At 44.4% G+C, this 26,264-nt stretch overlaps 1 long non-coding RNA gene and 1 pseudogene across 2 annotated transcripts in view; one reads left to right on the top strand and one right to left on the bottom strand.

Moving 5' to 3' along the window:
• Window positions 1-1,871: 1,871 nt before the first annotated feature.
• On the top strand, window positions 1,872-5,829 carry LOC113902730 (annotated as a pseudogene).
• Window positions 5,830-19,293: 13,464 nt separating this feature from the next.
• The window catches only part of LOC113903563, a 32,771-nt gene continuing 25,800 nt past the window's right edge, over window positions 19,294-26,264 (bottom strand). Inside the window, exons 3-5 of one of the 2 annotated variants that reach the window (XR_003514181.1) lie at window positions 23,729-23,829; window positions 22,288-22,531; window positions 19,294-19,437 (exon numbers count right to left, since the gene is read on the bottom strand). This is a non-coding gene — a long non-coding RNA (uncharacterized LOC113903563). Of the gene's footprint in view, window positions 19,438-19,529; window positions 21,557-22,287; window positions 22,532-23,728; window positions 23,830-26,264 lie in introns of those variants that run through there. The other variant, XR_003514182.1, reaches the window with a different exon arrangement.

Below are 26,264 nucleotides of genomic sequence, written 5' to 3' on the forward strand. Positions count from 1 at the left end.
TTAATTATTGCTATGTCATGTGATTTGGCCCCGGGACACCTTTGTTCCCACCTCCTGGTGAAGATCTGTGCTCTCTAGTTCTCCTGGTTGACACCCTGAAGAGCTTTCTCATCCAGTGAGGGAAGGGGGTCGAGTGTCACCACCAGAAGGGACACCGCTTGCATTTCTGTAGAATAAGAGCTCACACACCTGCCTCAGTTGTCTCCCTCCTACAGGCCCACCCTTAAAACTAAGTATAGGTGGATGGCGGCTGACTCACTTCCCAGTCCTGTCCTCCAAGTCCTACCCAAGCACTTACTGAACACTTGTTGTCGGTAGGTGCTGTGTTGATTTAGCACAGCCAGGGTTGGGAAGCAAGGGGTGAGGGCTGGAGCTGGGGCAGCCTGTCAGCCTGGGACCATCCCACAAAATGGGGCGGCTGTGGGGGGCCACTGAAGGATTCTGAATAAGAGGTCTGATCAGAGTTACAGGCACCCTTGATGGGTCTGGCTAAAGTCTGGAATGTTGAGGGGAGGGGAGGGGCACGTCAGGAGCAGGGAGTCCCATTAAGAAACAGTGGGAACAACCAAGGATGGATAGAGGACCCCAGAGGACCAAGCCCCACATGCTAAAGCACAGGAGGACCAAGAGGACTCAGTGATGCACTAGCTCAGCTGGAGGAGGGAGTGCAGCCTTGGGGAGGAGGGAGGAGGTGTGGAAGACAACACCCAAGTCTCCCGCTCGGAACCGTGAGATTGGAAACGTGGGGGGAGGGGCAGTTTGGGAAAAGATGACAGACAAGTTCAGGTGCGCATGGTACCCCGTTTCTTCTTTCAGTGAGTGGTCGCTGAACACTTAGGGTCTGCCTGGTACAGTGCTGGGGGCTGGGAGCACAGCCGTGAGCCCCAAGGAACACCAGAGCATAAACTCTGTTGAGCTCCCGAGTTCCAGAACAAGAAGAGGGAACTTAAACTGAGCAGCTTTCTCCCAAGCTAGAGTTGATCAAGATTTGAAGCCCCATTCATTCCACATAACTCAAGTCTGAACTAAACTCCATCATAACAGAGGGGTCTGTCAGCTCACGAGAAGTCCCCAGTCCCCATCAAGTCACAGTCTTTCAGTCCCTTTGGGTAACTTACCATGCTCTGAGATTGTCTTGTTTACTTATGTTTATTATCTGTTTTCCCTCTGGAATCTAAGCATCATGATGTCACAGGGATCTTTAAGGCCACGTAGATTTCAGTCCTTGGGGAAAACATGTTTTCAGGACCCCCACTTCTCATCCTCTCCAGCAGAGGTGGACTAGGACACACACTTCCCTCTCCCTCTTCTGTGTCCCATAGCCTTCAGTCATGTGGACTTTCTGTCCCTATGTTGACACTTCATAAGTGTCCATAACTCTGCTGGAGTTGTGGGTGCTGCCCAGGAGAATCCGGTAACTAATGATTCGGAACAAAGCTTTGAATTTTCACAAACCAACTCCATTTGCGTTTTTGTAACCTCTGAACGTATGATATTGGTCATCCCTCCCAAAATACATATTATATGCATGCATGTATTATTTCTATTTTGTTACCGGTGAAATTAAAAGAATGTAAAATGAGTCATAATGGGAAAGCTGAAGAACAATAAAGAAATGGAGCCCTTGTGGGATAATCCACAGCATTCTGTGCTTTCATACTGATGTTCCAAATAGACTCAATACTTATGTGCCTTTTAATTGTTTTACTTTTTTTTTTTTTTTTTGCCATTTTTACCTGTTAATGCTGAGAAACTGAAGGACATTTTAAACTTAAACTTTGAAACTAAGCTACTTCAGCCAATTCCTTTAAAACACATTTCAAAAATGAAGCTGAGCAGTTGAAACTGCTGCTGGCCTGGGTCCTTTCACCATGGATAACCCGGAAAATGTTTTTCAAATGTTTGAAGCCCATATGCAGAGCTACAAGGGCGATGACCCACTTGGTTAATGGGAAAGTTACATGCGATGAGTAGAAGAGAATTTTCCTGAGAATAAAGAATACTTCAGTTCAGTTGCTCAGTCATGTCTGACTCTTTCAGACCCCATGGACTGCAGCATGCCAAGCCTCCCAGTCCATCACCAATTCCTGAAGTTTACTCAAACTCATGTCCACTGAGTCAGTGATGCCGTCCAACCATCTTATCCAACCATTCTCCTCCCACCTTCAATCTTTCCCAGCATCAGGGTCTTTTCAAATGAGTCAATTCTTTGCATCAGGGTCTTTTCAAATGAGTCAATTCTTTGCATCAGGTGGCCAAAGTATTGGAGCTTCAGCTTCAGTCCTTCCGATGAGTACTCAGGACCAATTTCCTTTAGGATTGACTGGTTGGATCTCCTTGCAGTCCAAGGGACTCTCAAGAGTCTTCTCCAACACCAGAGTTCGAAAGCATCAATTCTTCAGTGCTCAGCTTTCTTTATAGTCCAACTCTTGCATCCACATGACTACTGGAAAAACCATAACCTTGACTAGACAGACCTTTGTTAGCAAAGTAATGTCTCTGCTTTTTAATATGCTGTCAGTTCAGTTCAGTTGCTCAGTCATGTCTGACTCTTTGCAACCCCATGAACTGCAGCACGCCAGTTCTCCCTGTCCATCACCAACTCCCGGAGTTCACCCAAACCCATGTCCATTGTGTTGGTGATGCCATCCAACCATCTAATCCTCTGTCATCTCCTTCTCCTCCTGCCCTCAATCTTTTCCCAGCATCAGGGTTTTTTCCAATGAGTCAGCTCTTTGCATGAGGTAGCCAAAGTATTGGAGTTTCAGCTTCAACATCAGTCCTTCCAATGAACACCCAGGACTGATCTCCTTTAGGATGAACTGGTTGGATCTCCTTGCAGTCCAAGGGACTCTCAAGAGTCTTCTCCAACATCACAGTTCAAAAGCATCAATTCTTCGGCACTCAGCTTTCTTTACAGTCCAACTCTGACATCCATACAAGACTACTGGAAAAACCATAGCCTTGACTAGATGGACCTTTGTTGGCAAAGTAATGTCTCTGCTTTTTAATATGCTGTCTAGGTTGGTCATAACTTTCCTTCCAAGGAGTAAGTGTCTTTTAATTTCATGGCTGCAATCACCAACTGCAGTGATTTTGGAACCCCAAAATAATAAAGTCTGTCACTGTTTCCATTGTTTCCCCATCTATTTGCTATGAAATGATGGGACCAGATGCCATGGTCTTAGTTTTCCTAATGTTGAGTTTTAAGCCAACTTTTTCACTCTCCTCTTTCACCTTCATCAAGAGGCTCTTTAGTTCTCCTTCACTTTCTGCCATAAGTATGGTGTTATCTGTATACCTGAGGTACTGATATTTTTCCCAGCAATCTTGATTCCAGCTTGTGCTTCATCCAGTCCAGCATTTCTCATGATGTACTTTGCATATAAGTTAAAATAAGCAGGGTGACAATATACAGCCTGACATACTCCTTTCCTGATTTGGAACCCATCTGTTGTTCCATGTCCAGTTCTAACTGTTGCTTCTTGACCTGCGTACAGATTTCTCAGGAGGCAGGTCAGGTGCTCTGGTATTCCCATCTCTTGAAGAATTTTCCACAGTTTGTTGTGAACAAATTCATCAGAGCATCTAATGAAGGAATTTTTAGATAAGAAGTGATATCACAATGACCCAAGGTTCATCAATTATTGTTTAAAATTTGCCGAGTGCAATAGTGACCATCACCAGTTTTTGAGTTTCTGTACAACCAGGGGAGCAGAACCTGGTCAGCTCCTCTGTCAAACCTAGGGAGCTACTGCAACAACAGTACAGGATGTTTCAGACACACCTCACTGAAACCATTTGCCAACTCCAGCAAGAACCTCAGAACCTCTGCTTGATGCTCAGATTTTAAATCAAAGGTAACTCAAAATCAAATCCAGGAAATAGCCTGCATTTCTAAGAATCAGAGTCCACAACTTTCTGGAGAAACACCTGCAGCTGGTGATAAAGGGTCGAACATGGAACAAAGGGTGATCATGATTTCTAAATCAGGATATTCTGCACACCCATCTAAGCTTATGACAAAGCTTATGTTCAGCAGTTTGTCATGTTTTGCAAGGAGAAGCTTATTCGCCGAGAATTGGAGTTTTCTTTCAAAGAGCTGAGAGCCCAGAAATACAATCTATGGAGAAAGCATGAACAATGGGTAAATGAAGAGAGACATTATATGAAAAGGAAAGAAGCAAATGCTTTTGATGAACAACTATTAAAACAGAAAATGGATGAGCTTCATAAGAAGTTACACCAAGTAGCAGAGATGTCTCATGAGAACCTTCCCTCTTCCCAGGGGATGTCTGAAGTCAGTCCAGCATGTCTGGGGCCACACACAGACTCCCAGCAGGAACTAAGAGCTCTGAGTCTTCCAGCCATCCCTCAGCAGACCTCGAAGAATGTGGACAAGAAACCCAGAGAGGCAACTTCTATTCCTCTCATGGCAAGTGCTGTCACCACTGCTCTGTTGTTCCCAGCCATCAACCAGAGTGTAGCTTGCCTGGCTCCTTTGGCAGGCCAGCCAGTGATGGACGCCATGTTTTCAGGGGTCAGCAAAGATGCCAGGTGTGTGAACAAAAGTACTCATGAATTCAGGCTACACAGTGGAGCAGAGGTCAAAGGAGGGTGTGAAACACAGAAGTTATTAACACAAGTTCCTTTCACACAACTCCAAACATATCACTGGCACTCATTCAGGCAACACCATCCAAAGTGTAGCCATCACCCACCGTGCACACAAAGTAAGCTCTTGGTTTCATCGTGAATATGTTTCAGGCTCCTACAGTTCCTGATATTTCTGATGACAAAGAGGAATGGCCATCTCTAGGTCAAAATGAAGATGCGTTTGAAACCAAGTTTCAAAAAAATGTAACATCTTCTGGGGCTTGGGGAGTCAGTAAGATCATCTCTTCTTTGTCATCTGCTTTTCCTGTATTTGAAGATGAAACAAAGAAAAGTATGGATTACCACAGCCAAAAAATAAACTTGCAGGAGCCAGGACCTTTGGAGAACATTCCATGAGCTGGTTTCCTACAAAACCAAATGAAGTGCCTCACACTGATGAGTTTCTGGATGATTCAGCTGTGGGGGGTGTCCACTGCAACAAAAGCCTGGCACCCAGCCCCAAGAGCCCAGGAGACTTTAGGTTCGCCATGCAGCTCGCATCTATGCCCTTCCACAGGCTTCCCGTGGACTCCATGCACCCACTGGAAGATAAAGAAAATATGGTAGCACACCAGCACACCCATGTGGCTTTGGATTCTTTCAAAAGAAACAAGGTGGAACCCTTGAAAGAGAAAGTTCAGTCCAATTGAAGAGATAAGTCGAGACTTAGTGTGCCCCACAGATGTCCCTTCTGCGTCCTTGCTCCGTCTGGGCCAGCTTGCTGCAGCCATGCTGACCAGCAAGGCAGAGTGGCAACCCCTGACTTTGCCATTGCAGAGGATCCGTCAGAAGCCAGCGCTGGGCTCCAGGCTGAATCGATGCAGGCTGGCTTGCTTGGGAATGTAGACGCTCCAAACTTCACTGTTGAGAGAATTCCTGAGATGAGGAGTTGATTCTCAAACTTTAGCTGGGCTTTCTAAACCAGTGAGTTCCTATCCAAATACTTATGAATGGACATGTAAGCTTCCAGCCATCAAGCCCAAGACTGAATTCCAATTAGGCTCATTGCTGGTCTACGCTGATCACCTTCTTGGAGAAGGGGCTTTTGCCCAAGTCTATGAAGTTACCCATGGAGATGTGAACAATAGCAAAAATAAGGAGAAATTTGTTCTATATCTGTACAATATAGAAGTGAACTTTAGAAAAAAAGTTAAGCTGATGCAAGTATGTTAAATGGAGAACACTCCTGAACTCCAGGTGTGCACACTCTCCAAAACAATGCCATCCAGATTCCAAATGTCGAGGGCCCTCAATGTGAACAGGGAGCCAAAAAAAAAAAATCCATCTTACAAAGGAAATTGAGCATCCTACATTGGTTCAATGAAGTGGTGGACCAACTGCACATTCCAGAAGGAGAATTGCTTTCTGCTGTCTTCGAGCAGTGGAGGAAGAATACATTACAATAGATGGCACTTACTCTGTATATGACTGAATTAAGAATTCTGTACATTGATATATTACTAACCACTGAATAGGGGGAAATCAGACTCAGTTAACAGTCCCCTTCCTCTCTTGAAATCAACACTGCAGCACCGCCCTGTCTTTAGGAGAAAGTATCTCACTGGTGTGAAGCAATGCCACCTTCCTCCACTGCGACCTCACAGACACTCCCTGTAACACAGACCCAGAGCTGTGGGCATCTTGGACTCAGTAAGATTTTGCTTGTTTCTGTGGTTTGTGTCATGGACTGTTCAAGTGTGTGTGTCCTCCCTGCCTCTCTGGAAGCCATGACCACAGCTGGTCTTTCCCTCTCTCTGGGTGGATGGGCTCAACGGTCATGGAGGACTGGGTATATTTTAAACGTCCAGCTGACTCCTGGATGTTGGCTGGTGGACCCCAAATACACCTTGAAAATGCCGAGGCTAGCATTCTGACATACAGCTTTAGAAAATGAGCAAACTCTCAGAGACCAAAAAATGACTTTTGATTGGAAAGTACCCAATGACTTTGGAGGTGGAAAATAGGAGGTGGTGGAAGCTGACAAAATGAGTCTGAATTCATTTGAAAGATTGAATGCCAGAGAGAAGTCAAGAAATGCTCTAGAAATTGAGAGAGAGACATAGGCCCCTCCCATCCTTCTCCCATTTAAACATAAAATTATTGAAATTGAAGCTGTGATTTTGGTACAAGAATAGACAGATCCATGAAACAGAGTGGAGATTTAAGTAAAAATTTGTCTCTATACAGCATATATTAAAAGTATTGTTATAATCAGCATAACATATGTTCAGCTGCTATAACAAAGAGCCCCCCGTCCCCGCAGTAAGGCACTCAAATGCAAAACAGATTTTTTTCCCTCCAACTGATAATAGCCTAGAAGTGGGTGTAGGGGTCCAGGGTGGTCATAGGCAGCTCTGCTTCATGTGGTCATCCAGAAACCCAGTTATATCCATCTTATTGTGCTATCACCCCTGGGAAACATCCTCACCCAAGTGGTCAAAGCTGACTCACCAGCACAAGTCTATATTTAAGACTCTGGGAAGGGGGAGTAAGAGTGGAGGGGAAATGGGGCTTCCCTGGTGGCTCAGTGGTAAAAATAAATCCACCTGCCAATGTGGGAGACAGATTCAATCCATGATCCAAGAAGATCCCACAAAACAATTTAAAAGAAAAGAGTGGAGGGGAAGGTCAAAGAATTGAAAAACTTCTGAGCACACAGAGATTTGTACACAAATGTTCAGAGCAGCATTATTCATAGTAGCCAAAAATCAGAAACTTGAATTTTCAGACTCAAGTTTTTGGACATCAGTCCATCAACTGATGAATGGATAAAGTGTGGTATACCCATACAATGAAATATTATTCAGCAATTAAAGAAAATAAAATACTGATACATGCTGATATGGATGAATCTTGAAAACATTATGCTAAGTGAAGGAAACTAGACACAAAGGTCAGATATACTATGATTCCATTTATATGAAATGTCCACATTAGGCAAATCTGAAGAGACTGGGAGTATTGTAATTAGCAGTTGTTTAGGGCCAGGATGGGGAGCAGTAATAGGAAGTCACTGCTAAGGGATGCAGAGTTTCCCTTTGGAATTATGAATATGTTCTAAAATTAGATAGTGGTGATGGTTCACAACCCTGAATACATTAAAAACCACTGACTTGTATACTTAACTTTTTCTAAACTTTTATTTTTTGGCAGCATGTGGCATCTTAGCTCCCCAGCCAGGGATCAAACCTGTGGTCCTGCCATGGGAGCACAGAGTCTTAACCACTGGACACCAGGAAAATTGCCTATACACTTTAAAAGGGCAAGTTTTATAGTATGTGAATTATACCTCAAATCAAGCTGTTAAAAACTTACAGTACAGTTGGACCCTCTTATCCTACTCTATGTGTGACAATTCCAGTATTTCAAGGATTTAAACAAAAAACTAGAAAATTTGAAATTAATATTTATACAAGCTTGAGGAGAGAAAGGATTTCTTAAATATGATGCCATAGGAAGAAATAATCAACTAAGAATTATTTATTACAAATTTTTAAGTGTACTTCAAAAAGTTTACAAAGAAAAAGAGCAAGTGAGAAGATGAGAAATATATATGCAGAATAAATGATTTTGAAGAAAGAATATACTTATACATATCCAACTGTCATAAATCAAATGGCCAATAAACATTAAAATGCTAAAAATTAAACCAAGAAATGCAAATTAAATAGTGGAAAGAAAATTATGGTTATTCATTGGCAAATATTGAAAGATAGCACCAGTATTTCTCTCTGTGCTGAAGGGCACTCTTAGCCATTATGAATAGACATGTTCATTGCTACAATATTTCTGATGGCAGTTTGGAAATAAATATCAAATTTGTTTAAAACTTTTGACCCAGCAATTTTACCTGAAGGAATTCATCTGTAAGAAAGAAAGATTTGCCCCAAAATCAAGGTACAGGGTATTAACCACAATATTGTTTAAATATTTTTAAAAATTAAAATAATTTTCATGTTAATAATGTAAATTTACATTTAAATTATAATACATCCTTAAATTAAAATACTATACAGGCATTTTGTGTCTTAAAGACTTAAATATTTAAGACATAACACCATAAGACTCCTAGAAAAGAACATAGATAGGCAAAACATTCTTCGAGACATAAATTGTACCAGTGTTTTCTTAGGTCAATCTGCCAAAGCAATAGAAATAAAAACAAATATAAACAGATGGGACCTAATCAAACTTATAAGCTTTTGTACAGCAAAGGAAACCATAAACAAAACAAAAAGGCATCCTATGGACCAGGAGAAAATATTTGCAAATAATGTGACCAACAAGGGCTTAATTTCCAAAATATATGAACAGTTCATACAACTCAACAACAACAATAAAAACAATCCAAATGAAATTGTGCCATTTGCAGCAACATGGATGGACCTAGAGATGATCATACTAAGTGAAGTAAATCAGAAAGAGAAAGACAAGTGTCACATGATAACATTTATATGTGGCATTTAAAGGACAAAGGCATATATCTATGAAGCAAACAGACTCTCAGAGAACAGACTTGTGGTTGTCAAGCCGGGGAGGTAGGAGAGGGGTGGATTGGGAGTTTGCAATTAGCAGATGCGAACTATTATTTGTAGAATGAATGGACAACAAAGTCCTATTATAGTGCAGGGAACTATATCCAATATCATGTGATAAACTATAATGGAAAAGAATATGCAAAAGAATGCATATATGTATGTATAACTGAGTCCCTTTGCTCTACAGCAGAAATTAACACAACACTAAATCAACTAAACTTCAATAAGTTTTTAGAAAAGAATACTATACATCCATTTTCAGTGGTTTACACAGATCAACAGTCGAGACACAAAGAAAAGCAGATGAACAAAAACAATACTAAATTTTTTTTTTAATACACAAACTCAAAACAAAGTCTAAGGGGACATACGCCCAACTACTGATAGCTACCTCTGAATGGTTAGATTATGGGAACTTAAAAATTTTCTTCTTGTTATTTACTAAATTAACTTTCCTATAATTAACAGGGAATGAAAAGGGAGGTTATTCTTAAGACTTTTTAATAGTGCAGAAAAATATTTATAGCATGAAGAAATGCCATATAGTTAAAGCTATGGTTTTTCCACTAGTCATGTATGGATGTGAAAGTTGGACCATAAAGAAGGCTGAGCGCTGAAGAATTAATGCTTTTGAACTGTAGTGCTAGAGAAGACTGTTGAGAATCCCTTGGACAGCAAGGAGCTCAAACCAGTCAATCTTGAAGGAAATCAACCCCGAATATACATTGGAAGGGCTGAAGCTGAAACTCCAGTACTTTGGGCACCTGATGCAAAGAGCTGACTCACTGGGAAAGACCCTGATTCTGGGAAAGACTGAAGGCAAAAGGAGAAGGGGGTGACAGTGCATGAGATGGTTGGGTGGCATCCGATGGACATGAGATTGAGTAGACTCCAGGAAATGGTGAAGAACCAAGAAGCCTGGTGTGCTGCAGTCCACAGGGTCGCAGAGAGTCGAACACGACTGAGCAACTAAATGACAACAAAATATTAAATAGTATGTTCAGCCTGACCTACTTTTTATTTCAGAAACTCCTTTATTTTTATAAAGTTAGATTAATGGTCATTGTGTGCAACTATAGCCAAATTGCAGCATGTTCAAAAACATACCTACATCAACAACCTCCTACAGCTTTAAAAAGGTACAGATGTTGTGTTACCCATTGGCCTGATCACATTCTGTAAAAGCAATATTTACACACACACACAGAAAAAAAGAGGTTATTAACAGTGGTTAGCTCTGGGTGGTAGAATTATATGTGACTGAAAAAATTATTTGTGTAAGTTTTCTAAAATGACACTTTTTTTTGTTGTTCAGTCGCTCAGTTGTGTCTGATTTTTTGCAATCCCATGGACTGCAGCACACCAGGGTTCACTTATCATTTTCTAAAATGAAAAAATGAACATAACATTGTAAATCAACTATATTCCAATAAAAATTTAAACATTTGAAGGTAAAGGAAGAAAAGGCTCACAGGTCTATATTATGTGGATGTATGTCATGCTTACTGCTTAGACACTGTTAGGAATACCTGAAATATCAATGTAAAGTCTTATAACACAGAGTTCCAAAGAATCATATAAGCTCCAGTGAAAGCTTCACCTTGTTGCTCCAATAATACGTATGTTGAACCCATTTACAGAGCTCGGGAAGTCAGTGCTCCACTGTGAATGGGGGGTAAAGTCATTCTGCAGCTTAACACAAAAAGCATATCATCTCTGTAGCTTGAAAGGACACTGGAGCTGATGATTTATAAAAAATGTATCAGCTTCAAGATAAGAAGAAACCCATCCGACGTCTAAATGCATCTGACACATCAGTTCAAATGACAATTCCACCAGGGCCCTTGGGATTTGGGAAGACTGGCTACCTAAGAAAAATAAAACTGATGGGTTCCTGTAATAAATGAAACCAAGACGTGAGCAGCCAAGCCACGACAGTCTTCACTCACATGCTTATCCCTCTGTGCAAAGTGACAGGGACTTAACAGATGGGATTGATGCTGTCAGGACCACAGGTAACACCCACTCTCTGTGGCTACCAACCAACACGGATTGGACATATAGCACAGGCCAGGCCCTGTCCTAATGCTTTAAAGAAGCGAAGTCACTCAGTCCTGTCCGACTCTTTGCAACCCCGTGGACTGTAGCCCACCAGGCTCCTCCGTCTATGGGATTCTCCAGGCAAGAATACTGGAGTGGGTTGCCATTTCCTTCTCCAGGGGATCTTCCCGAGCCAGGGATCAAACCCAGGTCTCCCACATTGCAGGCAGACACTTTAACCTCTGAGCCACCAGGGAAGCAATGCTTTAAAGTCCAGTGTAACTCACCTAATCCACAAAAGCATCCTGTGAAGTAACTGCTACGTTTATCCCCATTTAACAGATGAAAAAAGTGAGGCAGTTTATTCCAATTCACTAAGGAGTCATTTTTAGCCAAGATTTGAATCCGGGAAGTGTGACACCAGCTCCCATTCATCCAGACTTCCGGTAAAATGTTCACAATAACCCCTCTGAGGGCCAGGCCTATAGGAGTTGCCTTCACTAAGCCCTTTATTCTTGACCTCAAGGCTGGTCAGGGTGCCTTGACCAGCACTCCACTTTCCAGGGTGACCCTGAGCCCCACAGACACAATACCCAGGAGGTTGGGCAGCATCAGCTAGAGAAGAAACCAAACCCACAAATCCCAAAAGACATTTAGCAAACCAACAACTATTTACCAGGCCACTACAGTAGGGGGTCCTGCCCCAGGAAAGGGGACTAAAAGTACCTAACATGCGGTCCCTGCTTTCAGGGGTAGATGAGGGCATAGGACATCACCCAGTACAATTACAGAGTCTGGACAAGCTCCAGGAGCTCTGGACCTGCAGGTTGCTCTAACCACCAATAGAAAATATTCAGGAAAAAAATTTCAGAAAGTTCCAAAAAGCAAAACTTGAATTTGCCCCATGCCTAACCTGCTCTTTACATTGCATTTTTATTTACACTGCATTTTAGTTTACACAAAAGCATTGAACCAGGAGCGATAATACTGTCCTAAGTACTTTACAGACAAGAATTCAGTTGATCTCAATTCTAAGCTTGGAAGTACTACTAGGATTCTTCCCATTCTACAGATGAGGAGACTGAGTTAGCTTAAGTAACTTGCCCAGAGTGCTAATAAGTGGCAGAGATGGTATTCAAACCCAGGCATTCTGATCTAGAGCCTGTGCTTCTAATCTCTGTGCTATAGGATGTACTTCTAGGTACATGTCTTAAATGTCTGTTCTCTGTCAGACCTTAAGTGTTTTAACTAAATCATCTTGTTTGAAATACCCTCAACATACTGTCAGAAAGAGCCAGGGCAATAGCCAGTGTCTTAACCTGAAACAGGTTCTTTATTAAAAGGATTCCAGATGTACACAGCAGAGTGGTTAGCAGATAGACTTTTGTCATCAGATTGACCATGGTTTAAATACTGACTCAGCTATCTTTTTTTTTTTTTTTTTTAATATTTATTTACTTGGCTGTATCTTAGCCTGTCTTAGTTCCCCGACCAGGAATGGAACCCAAGTCCCCTACATTGGAAGGCAGATTCTTAACCACCAGACCACCAGGGAAGTCTTCTCAGCTATCTTTTTATTCCTAATTTCCTCCGCCTTTTCACTGTCCATCTGTCCACTCAAAGAATTAGAGGAGACACACTGAAATGCAGGTCAGACTATCCCCAGAATGATGAGAGCCACTGAAAACCCTCCACGTCAGTGGGGAGACATTTGCTGCAGGTGGAAGGGCTGGGGAAGCCAGAGGGTGTGATGCCCCAAATCAATGACCCTCAGAGTATGATTCTGTAGATGGGCGGCAGCAGCATCACCTGGGAAACTTGTTAATGATGTAAAACCTCCTGCCCCGCCCCAGGTCTGCTGACCCAACAGATCTGGCGGGAAGCTCAGTGTGTTTGGATGAGGCCTGCAGATCACCCAGATGCACGATGAAGTTCGAGAGCCACAGCGCCAGGAGAGCTGGGAGATATGGGGAGGCCCCAACCTCAGAGCACAACGTGGACAACCAGCAACTAGTGACTAAGGACAACAGTGTGAATTTTCTCCCTTAACAAGTCAGGGTGGATTCAGTGCTTTCCCCGGGCTAGCATCACTGCCCCTGGCCTTCTGATCGGAGGAAACCGGGAGGTATTAATCTCAGAAGCTACTGGAGGTGCCAGTCCCCCAGTGGCTGGTTGGAGGCAGGACAAGCATGTGAAGAAGTTCAGACCTGGGCCCTCTCTATTTTAGCTGCTGGACAGAGGCCCCTAAAGGGCAGGGACTAACCCCAGAACCCTCACTCCCTTGGGCCACATGCTTAGCTGGCCACTCCCTCCAGTGTGGAGGGAGCAAGTGGGCCACTTGCTCAGTGTGTGTTCATTCTGGACCTCCTCTCCATCCCTTCTGTGGTTGCCCTGGACAGTCACATAACCCACTCCACGGCCTTGACTAGCACTCTGCCCTCCAAGAGGGCCCTGAACCCCACAGACATGATGCCCAGGAGGTTGGGCAGCATCAGCTGGAGAAGAAACCAAACCCACAAACCCCAAAAGACATTCAGAAAACTGACAGCTATTTACCAGGCCACTACAGCAGGGGGTCCTGCCCCAGGAAAGGGGACTAAGGTATCCAACATGCGATCCCTGCTTTTTAGGGGTAGGTGAGGGTGTAGGACATCACAGCACAATTACAGAAGCTGAACAAGCTCCAGGAGCTCTGGATCCTCGGGTTCCTCTAACTGCCAATAGAAAATATTCAGGAAAAAAAAAATCCAGAAAGTTCCCAAAACCAAAACTTGAATTTGCCCCATGCCTGGCCTGCTATTTACATTTCATTTACATTGTGTTAGGTATTAATGGTATTAGGTAGGTTATATGCAACCATTCAGAGAAGGCAATGGCACCCTACTCCAGTACTCTTGCCTGGAAAATCCCATGGACAGAAGAGCCTGGTAGGCTGCAGTCCATGGGGTCGCTTAGAGTCGGACACGACTGAGGGAATTCACTTTCACTTTTCACTTTCATTCACTGGAGAAGGAAATGGCAACCCACTCCAGTGTTCTTGCCTGGAGAATCCCAGGGACGGGGGAGCCTGGTGGGCTGCCGTCTATGGAGTCGCACAGAGTCAGACACGACTGAAGGGACTTAGCAGCAGCATGCAACCATTAGGCCATTTTATCAGAGAAGGCACTGGCGACCCACTCCAGTACTCTTGCCTGGAAAATCCCATGGGCAGAGGAGCCTGGTAGGCTGCAGTCCATGGGGTCGCTAAGAGTCGGACACGACTGAAGTGACTTAGCAGCAGCAGGCCATTTTATATAAGGGACTTGAGCAAGAAAGGATTTTGGTATCTGCGGGGTTTCCTAGAACCCATCCCCTGCAGACACCCAGGGCTGACTGTATATACAGAGACATGGGAGGAGGTAAATCTTGCAGCCAAGTGGTCAAAAACCTTGGAAACTAGAGTAACTAATTCCAAACAGATTCTATAGGCCAGGGTTTCCCCAAAGTAGAAGTATATTTCTCAGAATTTTCTCTAGGTAGAACTTTTAATACATGTTATGGGACTAAATGGGTTCTAGCACCCACACCAACAGGTAAGTCTCAGGACCCCAGTCAGGCATCCTGCAAATCCACTCAGCTCTGACAGTCTCTACTCAGAGATAACATCAGATCCCACAGCTTAGGGGCTTGGTCCTATAAGACTGCCGCTGCTCCACTCAGACTAGTCCAGGTTGTCACCTATGCTTCTGATCAACCAGCTATATACCAGAGGTTGCCACAGCTTTCTCAGGTTCGAGTCATTTGCGAGAGCAGCTCATAGAAACATTTTACTTACCGGATCATTGTTACTGCTGTTCAGTCACTAAGTCGTGTCTGACTCTGTGACACCAAGGACTGCAGCATGCCGGGCTTCCCTGTCCTTCACTATCTCCTGGAGTGTGCTCAAACTCGCGTCCACTGTGTCAACTTTCATTTCACTACACCAGCAGGAGAGGATGTAACTCAGGAACAGCTAGACTGACAAGATGTGTAGGGAAAGGGAAGGGGACCTGGAGAGTCCATGTTCTCTCCAGGTACCACTATCCCAGCACCTCCATGTGTTCACCAACCCAGACGCTCTCTAACCCCCTCCTTTTGATTTTTAATGGCTTGACAGCCTTACGTAGGCATGATTGATTACATCATTGGCCACTGGCCCCTCTTTGCTGGGTCGGGGGGGGTGGGATTAAAAGTTCCAACCCTCCAATCACAGGGTAGACTCCATGGCAACCAGCCCCCACCCTTATGTGCCTCCAAAAGTCACCTCACTAGTGTTAACAAGAGACACCTTTGAGGTATCACCACTTAGAAAATCCCTAGGGTTCAGGAAGCTCTCTGCCAGAAACAGGATGAAAACCATGGCCTATTTCTTACTATAAATCACAATATCCCAGACAAAAGAGTCTTGCAGTCTCATAGGTCTTACACGTCCTGGATTGGATGGTTTCACAGGTATCTTACCTGCAGGACCTCTTCAATTGTGAATCTCTGGAGGGGTACGTCGCAGGCTACATCTTACAAACGTTTCAATACAGAACCCTTTCACTGAGGGCTAGTGCGCCGCCGTGTCACAAGCTCAATTTGTAGATTTCAGTCGGTGGGTCAGTGGGTCTGTTCCTGCTGTGATTTCCTCAGTTTTTTGAAAATACAGCTCCGGAGGTCTCCTCACGGCTCCTCTGAAGCAGTTACTGCCCCAGGTGAGTCTAATGTATCATCAAGCTTGGGAGCGACTGATTTTCACTGTTGCAGCTGAATTCTAAGGGCCAGTGAAGATGATAAAGGACAGCTGGGTGAAGAAGGAATTATAGGCAAGACTTTATGGCTTAGATATGGGGGCCATGAGTGGGATGGGGATCAGTGAGTGGATGTGGGGGCTGTGAGGGGGGGTCTGGGGGCACTGAGGGAATATGGAAGCCCTGAGGGGGAACAGAGGTAAACAAAATAAGGAACACTTTGTAGAGGGACCCCGTGGTTCACAAACTATCTTCCAACACACCAGCTCTTTCTTACAATCCCATGAGGTGGGGAGGAAAATTACTTCTGTTTTCCTTGGTTTAAGGAATCCCAGACTGTGTGGACAGGAGTTTGTTTTTCTTTACATTGTCCCATATCCGACTCCTCTCTGCACTCTGAGGAATTACTTGAGGTAATTGAGGACCGTTAGCATCCCAGCCAGCAGACAGCAGCCCAGACTGTGCTCAGGGCCCAACATCACTGTTGTCACTGCCGTGCAGGCCCTGGGAGGCCATTTACCTGCCCTTTTTCCAAATCTGGTTCCCTGGCCTTCTCTTCTTGACCATGGTGTGAGCCACCCTGTCTCCCTCCAAATCAACCTTTTCTAAGTTAGCTAGGGTAGGCTTCCATGGCTTGTAAGAAGCTTGGCTTGAATGAGAAAGGTTAAGTGTGGGCATGAACCTCCATTTCAAAATTCATAATTCACATCTTCCTTTGTGCCCAGCCGGAGGCCTAAAAAGTATAATGAGTTCGATTTTAGTCTTATGATAGTGTCAGTGATGAATGTCCAAGTGGGAATTTCTAGTAGCCATTTGGAGATAAAGGTCTAGTATAAGGGGTAGAGGCCAAGGTAAAAATATGGATTTAGGGATCAATTCCACTGAAATCATGGATATGAATGACAAAGCTTGTAACATAGGTCAAGCTGTGACAGCAAGCACTGAACACATTTTGGTGAGCCAAGGTGAACAGATTTGTTTGCAAAGTCCTAAGAAGACTCTGGAAAGAGAAGAAACACAGTTTGGCAGAGGGAAGTGGAAAGGCAAGACATTTGAGAAGATTCAGAGTCAGATGCCACCTATGTCTAGAGAGGCAATTTCTTAATATTGAAAAGTGACAGTAATACAAAAAAAGCAAAACTTTCATTCAACAGTATGTACAGTATGACACCATTTTATTATTATTATTTTTTGATATATATATTTACATCAGTCTGGAAGGATCTACATCAAAGCATTTGCAGTGATTATCTCGGGATGCTACAATGACAATATTGGCTTCTCTATCTTCTTTTTTTCCACATTAACCATTCACTGATTTTTTTCCAGATACAATTGGTAAACCACAAAATTCACCATTTTAGAAGGTACAGTTCAGTGTTTTAGAGACTATTCACAAAGCTGTACAACCATCATAACTATCTAATTCCAGAAAATTTTTATCATTGCAAAAAGGAACCCTGGGGACTTTCCTGGTGGTTCAGTGGCTGAGACTGTGCTCCCAATGCAAGGGACCTGGGTTTGATCCCTGAAGAACCAGGGAACTAGATCCCACATGCCACAAATGAAGACTGAAGTTCCGGGATGCCACAACTAAGACCTGGCACAGCCAAACAAATATTAGTAAACATGAAGATAAACGAAACCAAACAAAAATACCTTATATCCATTAGCAATCACTCCCCATACCTGCCCTCCCTCCCAGCCCCAGGCAATCACTAATTCCTTTCTGTCTCTATGGAGTTGTTTATTCTGGATGTTTCATATGAATGAAGTCATGCAGTACGTAGCCTTTTGTGACTGGTTTCTTCACAACTAGAATCATGTTTTCAAGGTTGATCCACTTGTAGCTTATGTCCACACCTTATTGTTGCCAAATAAAATTCCATGGTATGGCTGTTCAACATTTTTATTAAATCTATTTTATCTGTCTATCATGTCAATAGACAATTGAGCTGTGTCTTTCTAGGGCCTCCCAGATGGCTCAGCTATAAAGAATTCACCTGCAGTGCAGGAGACTCGGGTTCGATCCCTGGTTTGGGAGAAACCCCAGGAAAAGGGCATGGCTACCCACTCCAGTATTCTTGCCTGGAGAATCCCATGGATAGAGGAGCCCAGAGGCCACAGTCGGTCGCGAAGAGTCAGATGTGACTGAGCAACTAACATTTCACTTCAGCAATCCTGAAATGAACATTTATGAACAAGTTTTTGTATGAACGCATGTTTTCACTTCTGAGTATACACCTAGGAGTGGGACTTCTGGGCTGTATCTATGTTTAACTGTTGAGGAGCCACAAAAGAGTTTCCAAAAGGTCTGTGACCTTTGACATCCCCACCAGTAATGTAGGAGCATTCTGGTTGCTTCCCTTTCTCCCTAAAACCTGTAAACTTACAAACTTCACTTTTTAGAAAGGATGGAGTGCACATGTGCTAAGGGGGACCCAAGATTCACCTTTTTTCCCCCAACAAATTTAATCCTTTTTTGTGAATTTTTTCCAGATGAGAGATAAAGCATGCAAAGATTCCCTTTGATAATGATAGAGACATTAGCATTTACTGGATTCTTATTTGGCCTCTGGGAGGTTAATGTTGAACTTTGTGCATGCATTACCCCACTGAATTTTTTTGGCTGTGCTGGGTCTTCTATCCAATGTTCAGGCTTCTTTAGTTGCGGCATGCTGCCCCGTGGCATGTGGGATTTAGTTCCCTGACCGGGGACCGAACCCATGCCCCTGATTGGCAGGTGGATTCTTAATGACTAGACCACCAGGAAAGTCCCTATCCCATTGAATATATACAGAAATACCTGAACTTGGAACCTAATCTAGAGATGAAGACGATCAGGTTTTGAGGTAATGTGACTTGAGCAAAACTTCTGCCCCAAAGCTGAAATTCTTAACCATCCACTGTGACAGCTCAAAACCCTCCTTTCCTTTCGCTGTTTCTGGCTGTACACACCATGTGTCATTTCCATATTTTCCCAGGGGGAAAAAATCTTTCTTGAGATGATTTTTCACAAGTCAGTCAGGTACAATTTATCATATTCTAAGTGCCAACAAATTCTGGAGATGCAAAACCTGTAGCCTATGTATAAATAATCTGACTCAGTGGTGTAAACATTAATTCAATGCTTTAAAAAAAACAACCTTGTTTCTCTGCATTGATATAATACTTCTTTTCTTCTGGATCTTTTATTGGCTCATCGGCACCAATATGAATGGGTTTTAAAACTGATTAGCCCGGAGAAAGACACTGTAATTAAATAAATCTCAAGTTAGCCATGCTTTCCATTCTGTTTAGAAGTGAGATTTTTTTTTTTTTTCACCTGTGCCTTGTTTTCCAAAGAAAGTGTGGTAGCTTTTGTGTCTGAAAACACATATGCTTTTGTGGTTTTCTATGACGGCAGAACCAATTCTGTTTGTAACTGGCCCATTTCAGCTCCTGAGACAGCCCTGTGGAGGAAAAGGGATGTGAATAAGATCTGAATAAAGCATATTATTAGATCTCCAAGAGAATCAATAGAATCTAATGTAGTTTTCCTTGCCTTGCATCAATAAAGCAATGCTGTCACGGAGGCATTACAATCTTGTCCTCTCGTGTGGGTCTGAAAGGTTGTTTTGTGCTGCTGCTGGTGCTGCTGGCTGGTTTGCCTGAGTCGTCTGTCCTAAGGACTGATAATGCTTGGTTCTGAAAAGCATAATTGCTGCATCCATAATTTAAGGCTCAGAACACCTTAAGTGTTCTGAGGGAGACAAATAGATGTTATTTTTATTACCTGCGGTTTATAAATAAATGTTAACCTGGAAAGATGACATGGTCTAAGTTACACATTCAGTTGCATTTGGCAGGTCAATGCACGATTCTAGGCTGAACCTTAATCTGCTTAAAAGTGGGAGAAATCTGGGAAAACACAGGCTCACCCATTATTTCTCTGCTGATGAAGTTCAGACCAGTTGGTAAAAGACTGCAATGGGTTGAACTGGCCCCAGAATTCATATGCTGGATCCCTACATCCCAAGTACCTCAGAATGTGGCTGTATTTGGAGAGAGGGCCATTAAAGAGGTAATTAATTTAAAGTGACATGATTAGGGTGGGCCCTAATTCAATATGACTGGTGTTTTTGTAAGAAGGGGAAATCTGGACACAGACATGCACAAAAGGAAGACGATGCAGACGTGGGGAGGGGATGGGAAGACGTCCCTGGTGGTCCAGTGGTTAACTGCTATGCAGGCGACCCGGGTTCAATCCCTGGTCCAGGAAGATCCCACATACCACTAAGCAACTAAAGCCCGTGGGCCACAACTATTGAGCCCGAGCTCGAGAGCTGGTGAGCCACAATAAGAAAGTCACTGCAGTGAGAAGCCCACACACCACAAGAGAAAGCCTGTGCGCAATAACAAAGACCCAGAGCAGTCAAAAATAAATAAATGAAAAATTAAAAAAAAAAAAACACGGGGGAAGATGGCCACCCACAAGACAAAGAGAGAGACCTGGAACAGACCATTCCCTTATCTCCCTTAGAAGTAACAAACCCTGTCCACACCTCAATTTCACATTTCCAGCCACCAGAACATGAGACAAGAAATTTCTGTTGTTTAAGCATCCCGGTCCATGGGACTTTATTATAGCAGTCTGAGCAAATGGACACAGGTGCCTCTGCTACCACTTTGGTGCTGATGGCCCAGTGTCAGAGGCCCCTGGTCTCCTGACATTCATCTCAATGCCTGAGGATGGTGCCTTTGAGGTTTACTGAGCAAAACCCAGAAACCACAGATATACCAACTGTTTGGTGCTCACGTGTGTCATGTTTTATCTTAGATTCTTATCTTAGATTCCACGGAGATCAGTCTTCTCTTTGGTCAGGATGTCATCCCTCGGCAAGTCTGAACGCAGGATTTGAAATTTGAATTTGGTCAACTAGTCTGGTCATCCTAGCTTTCCTGCTCCAGGGCTTCTTGCTGGGGAAATTTTCTCCAGGGAAGACTTCACTCCTGGCTGGGTTCCCAGAAGTTGCATCCACCCAGACCTTCTGTTCAGACATCCTATGATTTTGTGAAAGAGGCCCCTTTGCTCTTTTTAGGCATGCGTCCCTCTTTCATGGGGCAGGGTCCTGCCTCTCCACTGGGGCCCTTTTTCTAAAGAAGGAAGAGGACAGACTAACAAGGCACCATGTGAAGTGCTTGCCAGGCACCATCTCACTTAGTCTTCACAGTCTCCCTGAGGAGGGGCAGCTACCATCGCCTGCATTTGCTAGATGCAGTAACTGAGGCACAGACCGGTTAAGTGCTCGACCCAAATTCACACAGCTCACAAGTTGGGGAAGCGGGCAACTTTGGCTTCTGCTCTCTGACTCAGGCTCTCTGCTCTCTGCTTCAGGCAGCACTGCTCCATGGCTGGTGGCACGGTTTCTGTGGGGCTCTAAACAGCCTCCCTGAAAGGGTGGTCTGCAGCAGGAGGCCCCTGAGGGCTTGGTCACTGCTCCAGAATGGGATAGAGACAGATCGCAAGAATGAGCGCAGCACTTAGCGGCATCCACGCCAATTCACCAGCAGTGCTAGGTCCATGGAGCCCTATCATAAAAAAGAAACAGGCTTGTGTGTTATAAAAGCATCTCGCTTTTTATCTTATTTGCAATCAAATCTCATCGCAAATAAGAAAACTGGTCTTTGGGACATCCCTGGTGGTCCAGTGGTTAGAACTCCACGCTTTCACTGCTGAGGGCCTGGGTTCAATCCCAGGTCATGGAACTAAGATCCCACAAGCCATGCAGTATGGCCAAAAAAAAAAAAGAGTGAGGTCATTTTTATACAACACAAACATGCACAAGGCTGACCATGCTGTTGTTTTAGAGGAAAGTGCAGACACTGTAGAAGTTTATGAGCAGCTATCACAGCTCTCGACAACCAGCAGAAGCCTGCAGCTCCCATCACTCATTTCTCAATTATCCTGGGAGCAGTAGGTCAGGAATGGAAGCAGGCTGGGGGCTGTAGCAGGACAGCAGGAGACTGGCCCTGCCATTACTGACAGGGGTGGTGTAAGCCCATGACCCGCCCTGTGCCTGGCTCCCCATGAGGGCTTGGAGCCCTGCGACCCCATCCTCGATGAAGTCACTTTCTGCAGCAGCCATCCGGTCCTTTAGATAATCAAACAAGAAGCCAAATGAACTGAAATGAGCCTCCCTTCCTGCTCCCTTCATTCTCCAGGCTGTGCTGTTAATAGGAAAGTAGCAAGAAGGTAAACAGCCAAGAGAAGGAAGAGACCCAAGCCCTGACAAACAGCCAGTCCTCTGAGATAAACTCACCCCCAAAGGCTGCGGGAATGGTGGCTTCAGCCTCCTGGAGTTGCCAGCAAACTGTGCTTGTCTCTGAAGTTCTATTGCCCAGGAAGCTGTATCTGGTTTCTCTTTCCTGCCCAACAGATAGCTGTGGTTTCCATCGGCCTCACGCCACACCCTCTCCTGCGGTTCCTTCCTCCTTCCTCTCCTGCAGCCTGCCTGCTCTTCCTCCCATGGTTCCGGTCGTCTGGTCCCGTCCTTTAACACCCACCTAGCATTTACAATGGACAAAGCACATTCATCAAATTCTTGTGATGTTGTTGATGTATTGGCTTCTGAACAAAAATCACCAGATCTGAGAGCTGAGTGTAATTTTTGACCTGCAAACATTGGGTCATGCAATCAGGGATGGTTTATGTACATAAAGTAACTCCTGTGGGTCTGGCAAACCTCATGAGGCCAGGGGTGGGGAATAAGCTCCTCTTTATAAACATGGAACGAGGCTCACTTGGGTGCCTGGGTACAGCGGGATGACTTGGGGTGTCCACTGGGCTTAAAAAAAAAACCAAGCACAGGGTGGTCAAGTGCTGACTCATGGTCAACGTAGTGCAAGAGGCAGAGGTGGCTCAGCCCTCGATCTGTGTGATACCAAAGGCCCTTCTCCTTCACCAGACTTCCTGCCCTGGCCTCTGTGCTTACCCTTTGGGGTGTGGCCTTTAGGATGCCTGAGCAGCTAGTGAGAGAGGCAGACCCAGAGCCTCTGGGACGCCCAACGGAGAAGGAGGGTCCAGACCAGAAGAACCAGGTCTCCACCCAAAAGCCACAGAAGGCTTGCCCCCCAATCTGGACAGCAGGTCAGAGGCAGCTGCAGGGATCCTGGGGTGGTTCCATCTGGAAGTAGGGGTGGTGTGGTGTTGTGACAGCCCAGTGACTTGGGACTGGATACTTAATGGGGTTGAGGACACTAACAGGTCAGTCCTGCCCCATATGCCAGTAGGGCCCCCTGAAGAATCATTGAGTCCCTAAAGCCAGCTCTCTTTTGGCATTGACCCCTCACTGCTGTCTTGCCATTGACCCAGAGGACACTGTCCAGCGCTTCTGGGGCCCGCGGCCTGCTTTCAGGCTGCTGGAGCAGCAAGGCATTCAGAAACCCGTGACCACCCCTCCCTGTGCTCAGGGCTTTTAATCTCCTTAATTGAAATTGATTGGCCTCTTGGGAGGCAGCACTGCATTGGCCCTGGGCTCAGCACGTGATGGACTCTGGTTTCTTTTAAAGCCCCATCAACACTACAGGGCATCTGATCTCCTTGAACCCCGGGCCCCTTTCCTAACCAGGAGCAAAATCAGAAACAGGCCCACTTGATAAAACAGCTCAGGAAATAAAAGCGTCTGATGAAAATAAGGGGAGAACATTCCTGTCCCATTGTGGCTTGGCATGACACAAAAGGCTGGTCAAAAACCCCATTACCTAGGAGAGATGCAATCACCCGGGGACGGAGCCGCAGCGGGGGCTGTGAGTGCCTCTGCAGCTCACAAGATAAACAGGCTGGGCTGCAGCGTCTCGAGTGGCTGCAGAAAAGATAAAAAAGGAAGAAAAGTGAAAGTGCATCTTCAGTGAAAAGAAAACTGAACACGCAGAGAACAGTTTGAGAGTCCAGATTTGTGTTCATCCAGACACATAGCAGGCTTGGCGTGCTGCGATTCATGGGGTCGCAAAGAGTCGGACACGATTGAGCGACTGAACTGAACTGAACTGAGCTGAGACATATAACAGTCCTCCCCGAAGTGGCTGGAGCTGCTTCACAAACCGGTTTGGCAGGTCATAGCTCTTGGCAAAGCTTCTGATAGGGCCCCTTTCTCACCAGGCTGATTATATATCCTGGCAAATAGCCCTCTGGGAGATCTCCCGGGAAGGGCCGGTGGGTCATTTCACCAACTGGACTCCTGGCTTGAAAGGGCCATGCCAGGGGATTGGGCCACCTTCTTGCTTCCAGCCCCTAGGCTCTGTCTCCACACTGGCTGCACAGGTGGTACCTGGAAACAAGACGCACCTTAGAGGTAACAAGACAGCGCTGACAAGTCAGGTAATCATTAGGAGTGACAAACTCACCCTGAGACCATCTAGCAGCCCTGCCTTCTAAAGATCAAGTCAAAGGGACCACGATATGCCATTCCCAAATACACCACTTTGGCATCAGGATTATTACTGATTATAAACTGAAGGCGAGTGAGAATCAACACAGTGCTAAATGAGTTCTCTTCCCTCCCCTTTTCTGCCTAAAAGCAGGGCATAAAATTCCCTTGGGGAAGGTTTCCCTCCTCCTGTACTAGAAAGAGATTCTTATTACCAAGACAGAGTCATCACCAAGACGAATCTGCATAAACAGACCTTGTTAAAATAACCCTTGGACTTCTCTGGTGGTCCAGTGGTAAAGAATTCTCCTGCCAATTCGGGGAACATGGGTTCAGTCCCTGGTCTGGGAAGATCCCATATGCCATGGAACAACTAAGCCCATGTGCCACAACTACTGAAGCCCTTGCACCTAGAATCCGTGCTCTGCAACAAGAGAAGCCACCGCAATGAGGAGCCCAAGTAACCATAACTGGAGAGTAGCTCCCTTCTTACTGCAACTAGAGAAAAGCTTGCACAGCAATGAAGACCTGGTACAGCCAAAAATAAAATAAAGAAATAAATCTATAATCTTAAAAAAAAAGAACTCTTATCTTCCATTAGTTTCCCCCTTACATTTCTTCGTCACTTCTCCACAAAGTATCATCCCTAGAAGCCCAGACCTCCTTTCCTTTGTTGAAAATGATGTATAAATCCCCGAATCAAGTCTACCTTGAGTTTCACTTTTTTTCTGTGAAATCCATGTAAAATATTAATAAAATTTGTCTTCCTTTTCTCCTTATAATCTGTCTTTTGCTGTTTAAATTCGTAGGCCCTTGAGTATTGAACATAAGAGGGTAGTGGAAAACTTTTTCCTCCCCCCTAGAAAGTCCAGAAATCCAGATTTTAAAAGGGATCCAGCCTGTTTGCTGCAGAAAGTTCTATTTTCAAATAGATTCAAGTTGAAAGTGGCTCTTAATCCCCACTGTCTCCAATAGAAGCATTAAACCAGAGTAAACTTTCTAGAAACAAGAGCTGTATCATGGAGCTAGTGTCTAAGGATGCCTAATGCATAGTAGGCACTCAATAAACAGTTAAGTGAATAAATCAATGGATGAATGGATGATCAGATGGATGGATGTTGGGTCAAATAAGATTGGAGCAACTGCATCATGCAGAAAGTAAAATTGTGGACTTCCCTGGCAGTCCAGTGGTTAAGAATCCACTTGCCAGTGCAGGGGACACGGCTTTGATCCTTGGTCAGGGAAGATTCCACATGCCTTCAATCTCACTAAGCCCCCGAGCTGCGACTACTGAGCCCACGCACCATAACCACTGAAGCCCTAGAGCCCATGTTCTGCAGCAAGAGTAGCCACTGCAGTGGGAAGCCTGTGCACCGCAAATAGAGGGCAGTCCCAGCTCGACACAACCAGAGAAAGCCCACATGCAGCAATAAAGACACAGTGCAGCCAAAAATAAATACATAAATTTAAGTGTTTAATGTTTTTTTTTTTTTTTAATAAAATTGTTGCTGATTAAATACAGGCTCCCGTAATAGATCACCAAGACAACCTGTTGATACAGCAAAGCTCCCAGCAGTAACAGAGGTCAGTACTCAGCAGTCTCAACGGTGTCTCTGAGTCAGGCAGGTTATTTATCAGGTTGAAGGTGGGGCTTCATTAGGATTGTGTAGGTTCTTGATGTAATAGTTCAGGATTGTGGGCAAAGCAAGGTGTGTTAACAGTCATTTGATGTTATCTGCTGAAAAGCTAAGCAGTTTTAAGTGGGTTTAAGAGAAGTTCCTAAAACCATAAAATTATTTACAGCTTTTACCTTCTTGGGCAAGTGTTTCTACAATCATTAAATCATGTTGGTAAAGACAGGGGAATCAAGT

This window comes from Bos indicus x Bos taurus, chromosome 13 (assembly GCF_003369695.1).
Source record: "Bos indicus x Bos taurus breed Angus x Brahman F1 hybrid chromosome 13, Bos_hybrid_MaternalHap_v2.0, whole genome shotgun sequence".
NCBI classification, from domain to species: Eukaryota; Metazoa; Chordata; class Mammalia; order Artiodactyla; family Bovidae; genus Bos; species Bos indicus x Bos taurus.